Source organism: Pieris rapae, chromosome W, assembly GCF_905147795.1.
Source record: "Pieris rapae chromosome W, ilPieRapa1.1, whole genome shotgun sequence".
Taxonomy (NCBI): Eukaryota; Metazoa; Arthropoda; class Insecta; order Lepidoptera; family Pieridae; genus Pieris; species Pieris rapae.
The window spans coordinates 1802766-1822019 of NC_059533.1; the positions used below are offsets into that span (position 1 = coordinate 1802766).

Here is a 19254-nt window from a genome sequence, read left to right on the forward strand (position 1 = left end):
ATATACTTCTATAATTAACAAACAAATAAGTTAATAAAGTTAATATTTAATAAGACATCTACAATATTTTGAAAAAGTTGTAGAATCTTCTGTAAATAATATTTTTAGATGCCTATTTATTGCTGTTTTAAGATAATTTATATGCCTGAGTGACCTTCGGTGAATTTTAGCCCATTGTAAGTTATTTCATTGAGAAGTGAACCGTTAGCCATAAATAAACCGTTAGTCCTCTAGAATTAAATAATTATAATTAAAGATGGCGCAGTCTTTTGCCTTTCCCATTAGGGATAAATTGAAAAAAATAAAATAAAGATGGCGCAATTCGACTTGTCAACTCAGTTTTTCGCGCCATTGTTTCTATCTTATCTATATGAATAAACGCATTTTTCCAATTGTTTTAGTCAACAGAAATATAATATTATACTATATTTTTTTTAATAAAACATACTTTATTTGACTCAAAAACTCATTTTGTGCTTATTCTATGTACCATATAAGTAATGGATCAGTTTTTCTTAGGGCCTGCAGACTAAAAAACGCAAAACAAGAACTTGAGTACGACTTGAAATTCTGGTTTTTTTTAACACATTTAAGATGAATTTTAATACTTTTTTAGTCAAATGCGTTTATAAGAATATCAGAGTCAATGCGATAACGAATATGCAATACTTACTTGTAAATATAAAAGTTATACTCATTTGTATCTAATGCAGTGTAGCCAAATCTTGGTAGTTTATTCGCTATCACCCAAACTTCGTTGTCCGTAATATGCAAATCTAAAAAGTATAAATAAAGGATATATCACAGATATAAAGCTTACAATTCACAATTGATCGCGTCTTTGTAAATGAAATAATGAATATTATAAAAAATAGAACAAAAAGTACTGTTACTGTTTACTTCGCTGTAGCAAGAATACTACGCGCATGTGATTGGGATCTACCTCACTCTCTTTCTCTCTCCTACTTTCTAACTTTGTGTATCTTTCTTTCTTTCTCAAACTTGCGTTGGAATATTGGACGATACTCGTTGCTACCGCTCGCACTGGTATGTAACAGGTATACTACGCGTATGCGTTTGAGTGCCACACTATTGCTCTGTCTCTTTCTATTCCTTGGGAGGGCCAAGAAACGTTAAACACATAACGAAACCTTGTTGGAAGTCGCATTAGACGTTTCTCTTCAAACATCTCAATAATAGGTACCTACTTATACAGAATAGATTTGAGTACAATTTCATATGTATATATCGGCGCAAATTTATATATTGTTACGAAAAATATTAATAATGTTTGGGATTCATATTTTATGAAAGTCTGTAGTAATTTTATATTCTTTATTATTTATGTTACAGCAATGGCGTGTTAGTGTCAGCTGCCACTGTCATTATCATTTAATGACATCGAAGTCAAATCTCTTTAAAACCGTTAATATGACTAGTTCATTTAACTTGTCAATGTTGTTAGATCTTATAATTAATCACTATTCAATGATCGATAATAATTCTGACTCCATAGTCATAATTATTATTATGGAAAGTTATTTATCATAATTTTAAATATTGGAGACTAGATAACAATAAATATTAAAGTTATCTTTGACACTCGTTCTTATGACTCTGTTTGACTCTGTGGTCTATTCGGGTTCGGTCGTGGAACGAGTACCCGAAATGTTACGAAGCTTGTTTATTACAAATGCGGGTTGTTATAAATACAGGAACTGATTGGTGCGAGCCTCAGTTCGATTGAGCGGTCGAACCAAGCAGAAGCCTTTAAAGTGTAGACTCTAATGTCGAAATTAAATGGCAGATGCCAACAAACTAATCTATGACACCAGTATTACTGACGTCATTATCTTCAATAATTTAATGACACCTTTAATTAATCTGGATTCGTTATTTACAGGCGCTTCGCGCCGACATATACTTAGAATGGAAAACATTAAAAGAAATATATTTGTCCCTTGTCAGTAACACGTTTTCGATTTCTTTAATCAGGTCAAACTTTTTAAGAGGAATATTATGAATTAATAAAAAAATAATTAAATACTCCAAAATCTAATAAAAAACAGAGAACAACTCACTAAGAGGGAAATAGTAAAAACTTACCAGAGGGATAACTCAATCTTTCGCTATCCTGCGCCAAAATAGCAACATTTTGCGGTTCCAACTTTCTTTGCGTATTCCAACACGAGACGGCGTCCCTTCCTATGTCAGCGAAGAACAGAACTCTCGATGGCTCATGATAGTCATGCATTGTGGATTGACTGTTTGGACCTCGCTCGCCTAAGTACTAAAACACAAAATGATATCAATTAAAAAAACTTTCGCCTTTGAATTTGTGTTATTTTAATAATTGGCAATGCATTTGCGAGCCTTCTGGTAGTGATTGTCCTCCTTCCTGTTTCCCTCCTATTCTGTAAAACGGACTACAAACCCAACCCTTAAATGTTTTTTACATCTCTCAGCTAACTAGCTCAATTAGCTGTTCAATTCACAGCCTTTAAACTAAACTATTAGCCATCTAAACCGCTAGGGTGTTAATTGAACGGCTAAAAAAGCTAGGCTGCGACTCATACACAGCATAATGTTTATACATTAAAAAAGACGATCTAAGTACTTAGTAAAAATCGAAGACAGACAAATAATAATAGAAACCATATTTATAAGACGCATTGAATTAATTTGGATGAGAAACTCTTGTTTGAACTTACAGTTAATTTATCGAAGAAGTAACGATCGCTGCTCGCAGTTTTATTCTGCAAAAGGCAGGTGGAAATAGAGAACTCTTGTGTGCTGATGAGAGGGTGGAAATATGCTGTCCTGCATCCAGACCCGGCTGGTGACAGGGCGATGCTGAATATGCCGTCGCTCCATTGAAAATATTCGCCTGACGGAAAAGTTTTTTTCTTTACACTTGTTTTATTATTTTTTAATGATGACGTATGTAAACATTATATACATATTGATATATTAAATATATAGAAATCGCTAATATACTTATATAATATTAGTATTACTAAAATAATAATTAATATCAAATATTTTCTCGCTGTATCGAAATATCTGTGAGACAGAATTTCATTCGATTGAAACATAGTTGATACGCCGACACATAGATGGCGCTACGTGTATTATTTTAATGTAATTTTTAGTTTGTGTTGTGAAGGAACTTTTTTTGTTTATACAATAGCCTATTTTGAGACTAAAGACAAATCATACCATAAAATGGTTGAATAAAATCAAGTAAATCGTACAAGGTTTGAGTCGTACAAATTGTTTGTAAGAGAAGCCATAAATATTGATGTATTTGAGCAGATCAATCCCAAGGATTAGAATAATTTAATTTTCTCTACTTTGGCTTGGAAATCAATATATATATAAGTTGTTGTAAAAACGGATTCAATCCCATAAGAAGTAGTTCATCTTCTGGAGTCTGGTTGGTCATACGCTTAGATTATTTCTGTTTCGAGTAAGTATTATACTGGTAAAAGCCACCATTTGCTTAAAATTGTTTTTATTTTTTTGTACTCACAAGGCTTTAAAAATATATTGAACAGATAGTGTCATAATATTTAAATCCTTATATGTACAAAACGAAAAAGTATTTAATATGGATTTGTTTAAATAAGCTACTTTCAAACGGACATTGTAGAAAATAATATTAAAAATAACACAAATCCTTTATTCGGATATACTCACCAGAAACCCTCAAATTCTCAGACAGTGGGTTGAAATTGAAGTAATTATGGGTGATTCGCCAGCTATCGTAGGCAATTAATTTAGGCGTAGGGACCTGACGACCCCATCGCCCACTGGTGAAATAACCTGTGAAAGAGGTTATTTCACCAGTGCAATCAGTCAACCCCCTTCCTAGTGGGAGTGCCATGCTGTTGCTTTCGGGCTTCAGCCAAATGGGCAGGCACGACCGGGGCAGTACCACTGTCTCACAGAAAACCGGCGTGAAGTGATGCAATAGGTTTATCTTATTGTACTCGCGTTTCGTTCGGTGAGTGAGACTCCCGGAGACCATCCCCCCCCTTCCCCAGAGTATGACGGTGCAGTTTAAAGAAAGATTACCCCAGGGGGGTACCACACGTGGAGAATCCCCCTCTGGGCGTCCATCATCGGAACAATCAGTATCCGGTGGTGGATGCACAGGCTGCCCTTCGTATTCTGGGGTGGGCAAAAACTGCGCTCTAAACAAAACATCCAGTTCTAGTTTTAGGTTTCGATCTCGGGGCAAACGGAAGAATTCGCCGAAGGTAACCCCTTCCACGCTCACAGTGGACTTTACCAATGTTAGGGGGCTCAACTCAAACCTAAACGCGGTTCACTTTCACCTTGAATCTGCGAAGCCAGCCTTATTCTTCCTCACTGAGACTCAGATATCCTCCCCGGCTGATACTTCTTACCTCTCCTACCCGGGGTACAAATTGGAACATTCATTTGTGTCGCGGGCGGGAGTTTGCGTGTACGTCAGAGAGGATATCTGTTCTCGTCGCCTTGGGACGCTTGAAGGAAGGGACCTATCTAACCTCTGGCTCCGCGTAGACTGCGATGACCATCCGCGATTCTATGCGTGCCTGTATAGGTCCCATAGCGGAAATGACGAAACTGACCGACTCATCGAGCACATCCAAATGGCTACAGATTCCCTGCTTGAAAGGGTTCCTACCGCCGAAATCGTGATACTTGGCGATTTTAACGCCCACCATGCCGATTGGCTCGGCTCTGAAACCACCGATCACGCGGGAAGATCCTTTTCCTTTGCTTTAGCCTACGACCTGACACAATTGGTCCCTGCGATTACGCGAATACCAGATGTGGACGGTCATAAACCCTCTTTGTTGGACCTTCTGCTGACTTCGCATCCGGAGAACTATCAAGACTCCGTTGACCCGCCATTGGGTTCATCGGATCATTGTGTGGTCCGGAGTACTGTGCCATCTACGCGCCCTTCGCGGTCACGCTTTTTGGGTTTTCGCCGTATTTGGCACTACAAGTCAGCAGATTGGGACGGGATGCGGTCTTTCTTTGCGTCCTACCCTTGGGGGCCTATTTGCTTTTCGTCTGAAGCTCCAGATTCCGTCGCTGCCTCTGTCGCCGAAGTGGTTCTGCAGGGAATGGAACTCTTTATTCCTTTTTCTGCGGTGCCGATCGGTGGCAAGTCTCAGCCCTGGTTTAAGCGTTCTTGCAAGGCAGCCTCGCGTCGAAAGCGAGAATGCTTTAAGGCATGGGCAGAAGCGGCAAAATCTCGTGATGCTAATACCAGCGAACTCAAAAAAGCATATAACTCAGCCTCCAGGTCCTTCAAACGGGAAATCACTAAAGCGAAGTCAGAGCACATTGCCAGATTTGGCGAGAGATTGGCCCAACTCCCTTCAGGGACTCGAGCCTTCTGGTCTCTAGCCAAAGCTGTCCAAGGGAATTTTTGTCAGCCCTCCATTCCACCATTGCACAGGGAGGATGACTCGCTGGCCCACACTGCGAAGGAGAAGGCCGACCTTTTAGGCTGTCTCTTCGCGTCCAACTCGACTTTGGATGACCGAGGGAGATCACCACCGAGCATTTCACGGTGTGATTCTTCGATGCCGGAAGTTACATTCCGGCAACGTGCTGTCCGTAAAGCATTATCTTCCTTGGACATACATAAGTCGAGCGGGCCGGATGGTATTCCTCCAATTGTGCTGCGTACTTGTGCTCCTGAGTTGGCTCCGGTCTTAACGCGCCTTTTCCGGTACCTGTACTCGCTTGGCACTGTCCCGGAGTGCTGGAAGATCGCTTCGATACATCCGATCCCTAAAAAAGGCGATCGCTCCGATCCGTCCAACTATCGCCCAATAGCGATAACCTCCTTGTTCTCCAAAATAATGGAATCCATTATTAATTGCCAGCTCCTGGAGTATCTGGAGGGCCACCAGCTGATAAGTGACTCTCAGTACGGCTTTCGTCGTGGTCGTTCGGCTGGTGACCTTTTTGTATACCTTACGCATAGATGGGCGGAGGCAATTGAGTCCAAGGGGGAGGCTCTAGCGGTTAGTTTGGACATAGCGAAAGCCTTCGATCGGGTGTGGCACAGAGCACTGCTCTCGAAGCTTCCAGCCTATGGGCTTCCCGAGAAATTATGCGATTGGATCTCCAGCTTTCTAGCCGATCGGAGCATCAAGATCGTCATCGACGGAGCATGTTCCGACCTTAAACCCGTGAACGCTGGGGTCCCACAAGGCTGTGTTTTATCCCCGACCCTGTTTCTTCTGCATATCAATGATATGTTGCAACTTAGCAACATTCACTGCTATGCGGATGACAGCACTGGGGACACTCTTTACCCTGGCCGGGCAAGTATTTCTCGGGCAGATGTCGATGAGTACCGGAACAAACTTGTGTCTGAAGTAGAAACCCTACTACGTGGAGTCTCTGACTGGGGCAGACTAAACCTAGTCCAATTTAACCCCAAAAAGACACAAGTTTGCGCGTTTTCCGCTAAAAAAACACCCTTTGTCGCTACTCCTCTTTTCGAAAACACTCTCCTTAAAGCCACAGCCAGCATTGGAATACTTGGCGTTGACATATCGAACGACGTTCAGTTCCGCGGTCACTTGGAGGGAAAGGCAAAATTAGCCTCCAAAAAGCTCGGTGTGCTCAGCAGGGCGAGACGGTACTTCACTCCGGGCCACCGCTTGCAACTATATAAAGCGCAAATTCGGCCCCACATGGAGTACTGTTCCCACCTTTGGGCGGATGCTCCCCAGTACCAGCTTCTTCCACTTGACCGTATTCAACGAAGAGCGGTTCGAATCGTTGACGACCAAATCTCTCCAAGCGGCTTGATCCTTTGGCGTTGCGTAGAGATGTGGGGTCTCTCTGCATCTTCTACCGCATCTACCATGGAGAGTGTTCAGAGGAGTTGTTCGGATTAATACCTGCAGCTGAGTTTCATCATCGGACGTCGAGGCAGAATACGAAATTCCACCCGTATCACCTCGACGTCCGCCGTTCCACAACTGCGCGTTTTTCTAGGCAGTTTTTGCCGCGCACCACCACTCTGTGGAACCAGCTGCCAACTGAAGTATTTCCGAACCAATTCGACTTAGGGTCCTTCAAGAAAAGAGCGTACCAATTCTTAAAAGGCCGGCAACGCACTCGCGAGCCCTCTGGCATTGAGGGTGTCCATGGGCGGCGATATCACTTAACATCAGGTGAGCCTCCTGCCCGTTTGCCCCCTATTCTATAAAAAAAATAAAAATAAAAATATCGTTATCTCTCAGCGAATACACAATGATACCATTTGTTGTCAAATCCGGGACATAAGCATACGCGTCTGCGCAGTTGTTTCTTATATCCACTGTTATTGATGCAAGGCCTAGAGAGTTAATTTTATTTATTTATATATTAAATCAATCAATCTCAAAATAAAAAAAAATACAATTGGTACGAATCACTGATGGCGGCAACAAAATATTTTCAAAAACGTTACGTTAAAAACTTTAATAATATAACTACATAATAGCGTATTGATAATAGAGTGAGTTATGTACTACAGTTATAAAGGCGACATCAATATCAACAAAAACTACATGTCATTTTTAATAAAATATTGACCGCTAATTAATAAATATTATTACAAATACCGGCAAACTCCCCCCATATCTCCCCGATACCCGAAAATCGCTTCTGCGAATCCAATGCCATCTGTTCAAGATGTTTGCCGGTATCTGTAGTTTGTTACACACCTGTTGGAGTGCTTGCTGAAGGGATATCCGATTCCTTGAAGGTATACCTAAAGATCACCTGGTCCGTCTTCAGGTCATATACAACTATGGCTGGCGGCTGCAACTGTCGACGATTAACTGCAAGTGTAAAATGCCTAAGCGGTTTTAAAATAGGAGGATATTGATTCTACTCTCTCGGAAAGTAATATCCAGATTTTTTATTATAGAACAAGGAGAAACGGGCAGAAGGCTCATTTGAGTAATACCACTGGCAATCTTTGCTTTTAATTTTTTTCAGTTATAAATTAATTGTTAATTAAGATGATATGGGAACATCGCGTGACGGTTGCAAATCGTTACAAACAATATGTAAAACAAAATCTTGGTGATTAAAAAGAGTGGCCGAGAGTTTATTGTCAGTTCTTCTCTTCCGTTCCCTTGATTTGGGAACTGGCAGTAAACGTAAATTTAACTTTTTATATGTATTTCTTTATTGACGTCCATAAACTTGTACATTGTACATTGCTGTCCTCTTGAAGGACCCGTATCGTATTGGTTTAGAAATACTTCAATGGGTACCACATAGTGTAGTTGCGCGGCAAAAACTGTCTTAAAAAGGTGTAGAACAATGGAGGTTAAGACAAAACAGATGGAATTTCGTTTATGCCTCGACGTCCGATGGTGACACTCACATTCAGGTCTGAACTCCATCTACTTACCTAGAGCCTCAGGCGTTAAAGTTCAGCGGCTCATTAGTTCTAAATTTAACCATGCATTTCTAGAGGAGATATTTATTACCAAAATAAATAAAGTGGACATGATACATAATGGAAGTCAAGTAACTTTGTGGAACCAGCTGCCCACCGAAGTATTTCCGAACCAAATGGAAGAAGGAAGGACTAAGGGTCCTTCAAGAAAAGAGAGTGCCAATTCTTAAAAGGCCGGCAACGCACTCGCGAACCCTCTAGCATCGAGAGTGTCCATGGGCGGCGGTATCACCTAACATCAGGTGAGCCTCCTGCCCGTTTGCCCCCTGTTCTATAAAAAAAGTCGGTCTAATTAGGCGGTCTTGAGTCTTGAACAAACAGAAGTTTACCGGGTTATCGGGTTATATAACGTTGACAAAGGCGGTTCAACTTACCCGGCAACTCCAGTAATCCAGTATCCACCATCCACAGCCTTCCGCATGTATCTGCTCGTGTTCGATAAACAGATATAAGGGATCTACCTGAATATATATTTGGATAGGGTTTCAGGGCGGGTCATCGGCCATTTTGATCTATGTAGTTCAACGTGGCTGGTATTCCTGAAATTAACAATTCACACTGAAAATGTTTAGAACTGGCCAGTTAGAAACATTGCTAATTAAAACTTTTTTGAATTTCAATTTTAGAACTCTTTGGAAACATAATTAAGTATATTGCTTCATTTGTCATTTGTTTTTTGTGAATTGGCGGCAAATCTAAAACTCTTGTTACACGTGAAAATGAACCTAACTCGAGATAATTTCCTGCAATGATTTAACCCGACTTTGATTGAGGGCTTACTCAACAACAAAGCTATGATTCGCTGCGATTAGCATTTATTAATGGGATTAGGTGGATCACTAATTGAACATAATGTTTTCATTTCGATATTTTGTCACCATACAGATTTTATGTAACTACATACCTTCAATATTTAATTAATTTAATTTATGATGGCAAACGTATAAGTTCTTGACTTGACCACGATCCGCCCTTGACTCTACCAAAACACAATCTTTAAAAAAAAATTACTATACAGTAAGAAATTAACAAATAAAATGACTAAACATAACCAAATTAGATTACACAACGAATAACCACAAATTCAACGACAATAGTAACGTCCTACATCTAATGCGAGCGTCGAAGAAGTCCACCCGACCATACAGCGCGCCGTGCTTATATAGCCTGAAAACCAGTTTAGTCCAGTATACCCCACTGCTACACGTCACTTGACTTTTTACAGCTTATTCGGCCTCTCCTGACGACGGTGCGTCCTCGCCCGTGTGATGATAGGCAGGTTGGCATGTTGAAACTTGACCTGCTGATGACTCTTGTATCACGTGCGGTGGTTGTGGTGAAGGACTATTGTCATCATCAGCGCCACCTAAAAATTACATCATTTTTGTTATTATCACGTTAAATTAACATTAGTTCATTTTTTTTTACATAGCAAGAGCGTCTCCATTGCTATCAACAGTAAGAGTGACTCCATTACTGTACATCACACTAAGCAAGAGCGTCTCCATTGCTTTCAACAGTAAGAGTGACTCCATTACTGGACATCACACTAAGCAAGAGCGACTCCATTGCTTTAACAGTAAGAGCGACTCCATTACTGTACATCACACTAAGCAAGAGCGACTCCATTGCTTTAACAGTAAGAGCGACTCCATTACTGTACATCACACTAAGCAAGAGCGACTCCATTGCTTTAACAGTAAGAGCGACTCCATTACTGTACATCACACTAAGCAAGAGCGACTCCATTGCTTTAACAGTAAGAGCGACTCCATTACTGTACATCACACTAAGCAAGAGCGACTCCATTGCTTTAACAGTAAGAGCGACTCCATTACTGTACATCACACTAAGCAAGAGCGACTCCATTGCTTTAACAGTAAGAGCGACTCCATTACTGTACATCACACTAAGCAAGAGCGAATCCATTGCTATTGATAGTAAGAGCGACTCCATTACTATCACACAAGACTCCCGCAGGTCTTTACCAAAATAGGTACTACCTATATGATAAGCAGTCCTAATAAAATTACAGTTCTCACAAACATTTATCAACATACATAAGTTTTGAAAAGGCAAGTAAAAATTACTTACTCTCAAAGAATGCGGCACACACATCAGGGGTTCATTCCCCGCGCCAGGGCAACATGTATTCCGCGGCAGCTTTACCATAAGAACCAACGACTAATTTTAGTTCATATCTGTCCTGCGACAACGTCGCTAAAACCACATATGGTCCGCGCATACAGGAGTCTAGCTTACCAACAGCTTGGCACAAATGCAAAATCGCCGCCATTGAAATGCACACCCTTGCGAGTCAACCTCGCAATGCACGATGTCTTCATATCTTGACCATTGCTAATGACTCGGCATAGATACTCGATCTCCGTAGTCTGAAAGTTACATTTTTTTTTTAAATTAATGGAAAAGCCTGCCTGGGTCCCTTACCCTTACCCCCATCTCTGACACATCATGTAATGTACCTAAACCCTCTTCTATTGTTTTACTAGGTATACGTCATATACACAATTACAACACACAAGGGCTCTGCCTAATCTATGTAAAATCGTAACGTATTTGATATAATTCGTTGATATACAACCTGAGCATTACCTAATTCTTATGGCATCTTTATGTACTCATAATGACCCTCAGGTGTTACGAATCTCGGGAGTGGTGTCGATTTTTTATTTAATTTTATCTGGTGAAAGCCAGTAGCCATATCAAGGCAAATATAATAGGTAGCTTTATCTAGCCAATCAATATGGTCCTCAATTAACGGAAGCGGGTATTCCAACTGTCTTTGAGTTTTAAGTTTAAAGTCGACACAAAGCCTATCTGAATCCCTTTTTTTCTTTACAAATCTCTATCTCTAATTATTTATTGATTTAACACATCTTTTATGATATCTCTAACGCGTAATTTTTCATCATACGACATTTTATAAGGGCGGTAAACTATAACTAATTTAGCCTACCGCTCGACTCGGAACGCTGTCGAACAAAACAGTCCTCCGTTTTATGTCCTACCTTCTTACAAAATGTGCAAATAATTTTGATATTAGAAAACTGCCTTTTATCTAAACTTGAATTGTTTGTAGATGACTGAGTTGATGTAGAGACCCACTCTGGAGCGGTTTCATACTTAGTTTTTTTTTTTTAGGACACAAAATTTGTATATGACCAATTTCCCCACATGAAAAACATTTAATATTAGACTGAATTATCTCGCAAATTTGGCCTTTTAAAGTGATTTTGTATTATAGAGCGCGGTTCTAGGGGCTTGGTATATAATGAGAGGAATTTAACTAAGCCTTCCGATGATAAATTAGCTCTAGTCGCTGCGGCGCGAACTTGTGGGTCCTTAATACCCCAAATAACTACTGCGACAATTAACTCTTCACTCATTACTCGTACAACACGCAATACGTGAGATAACTATAAGAGTCTGTTGTCATTACGTCGAATAAAATATTTGCTATGTCTACTCGCTACGGAAAAAGCTATTTAAATTCTCTCAACTATGATCATTACTAAGCCACTCATTTAGCCACACTTTAGCCTCCCCTTTCAAACAATATCCAATCAGAGATACACACTCACGGTCATCCCAATAATTAGACAACCGCGCAGTCTTCCTCCTCACACCATATATCGAAATATTTGAAAGACGGATCAAAATTAGAAATATAAATGGAGTTAGATCTTACCAGAATTGTGCTCAACGCACTTACTAGTTTGTCGGTCACCTGATTAAGTACCAGATCGGTGCTTGACTCGCATGCGCTGCTTGAACTTGGCACCGGAGCGTTCTCAGTACCATTGTGCGAACCGTCAGTACCAGGTGGTAACGAGTGTCGCTTACGGAAGAAAGCAGCAAATCCGATGGTGTTGCGCATGTCGGTGCAAAGGGCCGATCCCCTCGCGGTGGTGTTGCTGAGCACTGTTGTGGTGACACCACTGGTGGACATAGCTCAGTCGCTTTCGTCGGTTGACGGTTTAATATCGACTGTAACGTTTCTTCAAGCTTAGAGACGAGCACACCGTCTTATTTTACGTGTTCGCCGCCTACCCTCCATTATTTTTATTAAACGTATAACACTCGCGTTTCAAACTGACTAAAATAAAACCACGTGGGCGTTAATTTAAACTAATCAGAAATGAGAACGAATCCCACTACTGAAGTAAGAAATTAACAAATAAAATGACTAAACATAACCAAATTAGATTACACAACGAATAACCACAAATTCAACGACAATAGTAACGTCCTACATCTAATGCGAGCGTCGAAGAAGTCCACCCGACCATACAGCGCGCCGTGCTTATATAGCCTGAAAACCAGTTTAGTCCAGTATACCCCACTGCTACACGTCACTTGACTTTTTACAGCTTATTATACCATATCTACGTCGAGGTAATGCGATGAATAATCTATGCCCAACTTTCTCGGCACCCATGGGCACATTGTTGTATTGTATGAAGAATTTGTTCGCGTCAGCTGTAATAAAATTCACATTATAAACAAAATATGTTTAGTATGTTATACTTATAACAAAATTATCACTAACATTACAAAAATCACATTACATACATTTACTAAAAATCTCAAACAATATCTTGTTAAGCTGTCCTATACTGATACAGAAAATATTCTTATTGAACAAAAATAGTATAAATATAAATGTGTTACTTAGAAATAATTAAGCATTACTGTTAAGATGTGAAAAGGAACAGACTGGCTGCCCACAACACAGGGAATCCTAGTGTGGGGGCCAGTGCACTCTACTTTATCGAAATATTCCTGTATATTGTGTCTCATAAAGTTGTTTCTTTCTATGTAACATAAGATATATAGGTATCACTTATTACATCTTTTAAATAGGGTTATCTTTGTGACATGACAGCAGTATCATTGTGTGTGCATATTTATTATATTATCTAGTAAATACCGAGTGAGTCTCAACAAAAAGTGCATCCGTTACTTTATAAAGGTATTGTTAACCATATATATTGGAGATTCTTCTGACACATCCAGAACTGCTGAATTAACTAGAAAAACCTTTGCGAAACATCATATAAATAATTTTTTAAATACCCTCATATTTTTTGTCCACAATAAATACATACATCCAAACACGTCAGTCAACGCCATTGGTTAATTTTATTATTGGCGTTTGACATCTGACACCGGCATTATTGCCATCTTAGTGGAGCTGTCGGCTGGATACAAGGATTTTGGACCTAATTATTATAACATACTCTTTCGATTATTCCTACATACGGTTTTGAGCAGAAAGAATAATAATGGATTGCCGTAAGTGTTTAAAAATTGCGCCTGATGCAGAGAGTATCAAATGTACCTCCTGCCTAGCATGGCTACATTTCTATTGTGCGGAACTGTCGGAATCAGAGTTTAAAAAGATTTTACCTATGAACAGAATAAAATGGAAGTGTTCTGCATGTAAGTCTAAAAAGAAAACAACGCTCTCGACGACCAACTCACCTACCCTTAGTTCGGCTTCGCCCTTGAACGTGGACACGGAGGTGTTAACTAAATATATGGACTCAAAGTTTGCGAACTTAAGTCAACAGTGGCGCGATGATCTCAACTCGGCAATCTTAGAGGTTTCGCGAACATTTCGGAATGATATAATTGCCTTAGAAAATCGCATAAACACATGCGAAGAAAGAGTTGCTCAAGTGGAATCAGCGGCAGTGACAAACTCCTCTTCCCTGCCGTCCAACCTCATAGAAGAAAATGCGTCACTACGTCACGAGCTTGAAACCTTGAGTAACAGGCTCGACAACTTCGATCAAGCCTCTAGAAACTGCAATGTCGAGATTCAAAATGTGCCCGAAATTAAAGGTGAAAACCTTATGCAACTCTCTTTTACACTAAGCAACATTTTAAACGTCGAATTAAAAGACTCAGACATAAAAACTGTTCACCGCGTTGCGCCAGGAGTACCTACGGGTCGCCCGAGAAATATTATACTGCAGTTGACAACTCGCAGAAAACGTGATGATTTTATCGCTGCTGCACGTGTGCGTGGCTCTCTAACAGTTGATAAATTGCTGGTTGGATCTGTGGCTGCCTCTGGCAACAATCGATTCTACGTCAATGAACACCTTACCTTGAAAAACAAAATACTCTTCAGTAAGGTCAGGCAACTTGCAAGGGAAAGAGGGTATAAGTATGTTTGGATAAAAAATTGTTGTATTTTTGTTAGAAAAACTGATGAAGCTAAAGCCATCCAAGTGCGATCCAGTGATGATCTAGCCAAATTAATATGACTATATTCCCCTATTTACATTTTGTATATTTTTTGTATTGTGTTCGAGTGTTCTATATGTTTAGTTGGTATCTTGCTCTTTTTTTGTTCTTTTATTGCGGTACGGAGTGCGAAACTGGATTTTTTTATAATCTTCATTTTCTTCTTTCATATTTTTGAGTATGGGTAATGGCTCTTAATGCCTTATCAATTTACTATCAGAACTGTGGAGGCATAAAGAGTAAAATAAATAAACTCAAAAATAGTATTCTTCTTAGCAACTTTGATATTATTGTTTTGGTAGAGACTTGGTTAGTGGATTCTATCTTTGATGGAGAGTTGCACTCGGGCGGTTATGATATATTTCGACGGGACAGAAACCTCCAGCTCTCTCATAAAAAGAGTGGCGGCGGTGTCTTGGTCATGGTGAAAAGAGGAATTAAATCTATCAGATTGACTGAGTTTGAGGCCCCGGATTTGGAGGAAATATACATTCACCTGCCATCTCACGCTCGTCTCCTCCTCAATGCTTGTTACTTTCCCCCCGTAACTCATACCTCTGCATACATAAAATTCTTTCAAAAACTGCATGACATACACGCTAGTGCTCGATTTTCTAATTACATAATTACAGGTGACTTTAATTTACCTCATCTCATCTGGTCATCCTCTCCAGATACCCTACTACAATCTGCAAATACTGAGTCATCAAAATTATTGTTGCATACTATGTCTTTTATGAATTTAAAACAAATTAATGTAGTCTACAATAACAATGCGCGGCTCTTAGACCTAGTCCTAACAACACTTCCTGGGCGTGTTGATTGCTCTGATGATCCGTTGCTTAATCCTGTTCCTCATCATCCGCCTTTAGATATACTTAGCACTGTTGATAGGTCAACTGTCATGACATCAATTATTTTCAATCAAAGAAATTTCTTTAAAGCAGATTATGACTTAATAAATACTGCTATTGATCGTGTAGATTGGGTGACACTACTAGCCTCGTCCCATTCTAAAGACGCTGTTGCCATCTTTTACTCAAAAATAAATGAAATTATTGCTGCTAGCGTGCCATTCTCTAGACCTAAATCCCGTAAGCATCCAGTTTGGTTTAGCAGAGGGCTGATAAGAGCTCTTAATCGTAAGAAGAAACTTTGGTGTCGTTGGAAGACCTACAAAAACTTGCTCGACTATCAAGAATTTTCATTATTAAGGGCGCGCATTAAGGGTCTTATGAAACTCTGCTATAATCGTTACATTCAAGGGATTGAACTATCGTTAAAAACAAATATCAAATATTTTTGGAAGTACACGTCTACGCTAAAACAGACTAACTTAGGATACCCTAAACTAATAAAATATGGCAGTATTTCTTCTGACGACCCTAAACAAATAGTTGAGCTGTTTTCAAACTATTTTCAGTCAGTATTTGAATCTCAAACTGACTTAGTTGGAGGCACTATGTACACCGTTGATGAGAGCCTTTCCAGTAACTCTCAGATCCTTCTGAATAATTTATTTTTCGACAAAGATGAAATCAGCAAAGAATTATTTTTGCTTGATCCAAATAAAGGTCCTGGTCCAGATCAAATTAGACCAGTTTTTCTTAAGCGTACATATCGGTCATTATGTGCCCCCTTACAGATTATTTTCAATAAGTGTATGTCCAGTGGCACATTCCCTGACTGCTGGAAATTATCTTACATAACGCCTATCTTTAAGGGTGGTGAAAGGAGCGATGTCGAAAATTACCGACCGATTTCAATACTCTCTGCAATCCCTAAAGTTCTGGAAAGATTAGTTCACCAACGCATTTATTCCAGTCTAAGGCATGTTATTATAGACCAACAGCACGGATTCGCAGCTGGTAAATCTACTCTCTCAAACCTCCTTGTTTTCAGTAATTATATTTTTAACGGTTTAGATAATAACCACCAGATAGACACAATCTACACAGACTTTCAGAAGGCTTTCAGACTTTTTTGATAAAGTTGACCATATGATGCTTTTACAAAAGCTGTCTTTTAATGGTATTAAGGGCAATCTTTTAAGATGGTTTACAGCATATCTACATAATCGTGTTCAATCGGTGGTTATAAATGGGTTTACTTCTTCTCAAATAGTAGTGACATCCGGCGTCCCCCAGGGCTCCATTCTTGGGCCGTTGCTCTTTTCCTTATATATTAATGACATATCCAAATGTTTCTTACACTGCAATTACTTGCTCTATGCAGACGATTTAAAGTTATACAGAAAGGTAGTTACACTTTCTGACGTGAAACTTATCCAGGAGGATCTCGATAGGCTTGATGACTACTGCCAAATAAACAAATTATTCTTGAAATATAGTAAGTGTCAGCATATCGTGTTTACAAGAAAAACACATAACACAATCACCGCCAACTTCACCCTTGGATACCATGCCCTCGAACGTGTGCGGTCTGTAAGGGATCTTGGTGTCCTTTTTGACTCCAAATTAACCCTAGATAAGCACATAGGCTTAATTATAAATAAAGCCTACCGCATGTTAGGTTTCATAACACGAGTCACCAGACCCTTCAAAGACAAAACCACATACATCCACCTTTATAAGACGCTCGTGCAATCCCAGTTGGAGTACGCCTGTCCCATCTGGAATCCGCATTACGCTTTATATGTCGCACAACTGGAGGCTGTACAAAAGAAATTTTTACGCATTTTAAATTATCGGATGAATAGTGGTAGGGCTAATTACAAGGAACTTTTAAAAAAATATAAATTACCTTCTCTGAGTACTAGGCGTAATCTAATAGATTGTGTCACAGTGAGAAAAATATGCGTAAATGAAATAAGTTGTTCAGATCTTCTTGAACTCATACCATTTAATGTTCCTGCCAGGTCTCTACGCTTACATAGAACTTTTAATTTTCAGACTCCCAGAACCAACATTGGGTTCCGTGAGCCTCTTCACAGGATGTGTTCTTCTCTAGATTCAATCAAAAACATTGACCCTTTTTCGCACTCCACTACTGCTTTGTTTAAGAATAAAATAAAGCAGCTCTTAATGTCTTAACTCTCTACTATTATTATGTGTGTTGTTGTCATGTGTTATTTTTATGGTTGTATAAGTGTAACCTGTTGTGGATGCATCCAATGTGTTTGTATTGTGTTTTATTTTTGACTTTGTTTTTATTATAAGGATGTATCTGTCTGGTTTCCCAATAAATAAATAAATAAATTTGAATCTTCATTACATGATATACCTCGCTTGTTGCTCGATTATGCTGTGATTCAAAATCTGATTTTATTATTATTATTACTTGTATTAAATCAGTTTATTGTATTAAATACTTTGTTTGTTTGTTCCCTTTTGTAAATCTTTTTATTATAATGTATCATGTTTTCCATCTGTGGCTATGTTCTCGGTGTATTTGTTTTTTGTGTTAGTTGTAGGAGTACAATATAAATAAATAAATAAATAAATTACAATACCCAACAAAATGGAAAATATCATGTGGCCGTTCCTCAGCCTGATGGACCGATATCCAGATCAAAATAAACGATGTATGTTTGGACAGCCGCCACCACAATTTGAAATAAATCTTCCTTTAGTTTTGTTGTGTTTTGTTTGTGATTTTCACATTTAACCTTCTCTCCCTTTACGTAGCAAAAAATCAGTTTGCCGAATGCTAATTATATTATATTATATAAAATGAATAAGATAAAAATAATTGCTTACCATTTGTATCAGGCGGAGTTGTCACAGGTCCTTACAAAAAGACATTACAGTACACATACACAGACAGAACTATTAATATATAAGTAGTATATTATGTAACCGGGTACTACCTCACCCCTTATTTCTTAGTTAGAGACGAGTTTAAAATTACCTGAATTTTTCTCTTAAAAATTGTGAAAATAAAAAATACTAATTTCTTAAAAGAGACTTAAACTAAATCGATATTAAATAATTTTTGATTTTGAAAGATGTTCTTGATTTCACCGATGCAAGAATATTATTCAAATGATTACTAATTAAATAGTTTGTATTGTGTATTTCTAAAATAGCTCTTGTTTTGTGCAATGGCTGCTGCCCTGGGGTCGTGCAAGTTTTACGTAAGCACCATAGGGGGTCTTCTGGGGGGTCAGTAATTATTTACTTTTCCACACATTACCCACACATTGTCTATGATTGAAGACGAAAAGCATTTTCGAGGATTCATACAAACTATTAATACATTTATGTACTATTATTTTTGAGAGCATTGCTTACTTTTGGTGACTGCTGAATACTCTTCTGATGTCTGGACTTACCATGATTCGAGTTCTGCTCCTCCGCAGTGGAGAAAACCAGTCTGTCTGTCTCTCTCTTCATACGCTCATCATCAACATCACCGTATCGATCTTGCAATACTGTAAAGAACAATTTCATCAGAAATGTTTGACATTCAAAAGCTTTAACACAAACAGCGTTGCATTGGTCTTGCCGGATCTTTGGACTCCTTGTGACCTGAGAGAC

General features: G+C 39.1%; 1 pseudogene; it reads right to left on the bottom strand.

Annotated features, from left to right (window-relative positions):
• Positions 1-630: 630 nt before the first annotated feature.
• Positions 631-19199, bottom strand: LOC123690463 (annotated as a pseudogene).
• Between the last annotated feature and the right edge of the window lie 55 nt (positions 19200-19254).